This window comes from Penaeus monodon, chromosome 19, assembly GCF_015228065.2.
Source record: "Penaeus monodon isolate SGIC_2016 chromosome 19, NSTDA_Pmon_1, whole genome shotgun sequence".
Taxonomy (NCBI): domain Eukaryota; kingdom Metazoa; phylum Arthropoda; class Malacostraca; order Decapoda; family Penaeidae; genus Penaeus; species Penaeus monodon.
In genome coordinates, this window is record NC_051404.1 from 30971838 (window position 1) to 30972227 (window position 390).

Sequence of the window (390 nt, forward strand, 5' to 3'; positions counted from 1 at the left end):
CGAAAAATTATATCAATAAGTCTCTAGTTTTATTTTAGAGCTATTTAATTTTCACAAAGGAAGTCCGTATTGTATTTTAGATTTAAGGCAGATGTGCAGAGGCGGAAGCTTATGAATATAGATATTTCATAATTTGATATGAGGGAAAAAGATTTCTTCGTGGGTGAAAATAGAATTGTCCATACTTCAAATACGGGATATAATTTAAAAGAAATATATAACCATACTGCTATTATAACCATATACGTATGTGAAAGTACGCAAGAAATACACATATTTATGTAATGAATATGTAAATATATTTAAACAAATGGGTTCCATTCTACTGTCATTAGTCTTATTGACTATTTTTACATCTCATTCAAGATACAATTATGTAACTGCAGGAGA